Source organism: Gastrolobium bilobum, unplaced genomic scaffold, assembly GCF_033153095.1.
Source record: "Gastrolobium bilobum isolate Gb01-03AN ecotype WA unplaced genomic scaffold, APGP_CSIRO_Gbil_v1 utg688, whole genome shotgun sequence".
Classification (NCBI taxonomy): domain Eukaryota; kingdom Viridiplantae; phylum Streptophyta; class Magnoliopsida; order Fabales; family Fabaceae; genus Gastrolobium; species Gastrolobium bilobum.
Window position 1 is genome coordinate 218,343 of NW_026897255.1, and position 948 is coordinate 219,290.

A 948-nucleotide genomic window follows, 5' to 3' on the forward strand; every position below is an offset into this window, starting at 1 on the left:
GAAGAGTTCTTACCACAAGCCACACCACAAAGGTACAAGGATATATTATTAAGCCTTCAATGTCTTAATGTAGCACTCCAAGCTCCTTAATCAAGAGTGGGGCACCACTTTCTTCAAGAAGTATCTCACTACACAAGGCTCCTTTATGGATTCTAAGTTTAGGGTTTTGTTTAGGGTGAGCATCTAGTCTTTTTTTGCTTCCAATCACAAGTGCTCCCATTGAACAACAAGGAAGCTAGGTTTTCAAGGGCTCTAAATGCTTATAAATGATGGAACCCTCGGTTGGTGAAGAAGAATTGAGTTTGGATGGAGAGAGAAAGTCACTTAAGTGGGATTTTTACAATTTTCGTATATACTCGCTGGGCTCCTGACTTCAGTGAGCTACACCAGCGAGCAATTTCAATGCTCGCTGAACAGCTCGCTTCAGCGAGCACGTCAGCGAGAAGCTGCTGATAGTATTTTCTCTCATATTTTCCCACTTTCTCACTTACCCACACTTAACCATTTCAAATGAGTGTTTACTTCATAAATCTCACTTAACATTTATTTAATTAAGTAATCCACTTATTAACCTTCATTATACATGATTAAACATTTAATCCAATGCACTTGCACATTTTTACAAATTAGGGTTATTATACCCTAAAGTTCATTATCATCAGTTGTTAGTGGGTATAAATATCAAGTGAAATGTTAGTTCATGAAGTGCATCATTTATTTAAGATGTTATGTTTATCTAGGTTTTGCATATGATATACGGATATGTGCATGTGTTGGTCATAATACTATTCTATTTTAGTATGATAGTCAATGTTATACATATTAATTAGGAGATCACCTTGATCATGAGAAGGTTGGTGCTGAGGGGGAGATGAAGGGGTGCTTGGAAAATAGAAGATGAGTTATATATTAAGCAAGAATTTGAGTCTAAGTATATCGTGGAGATGA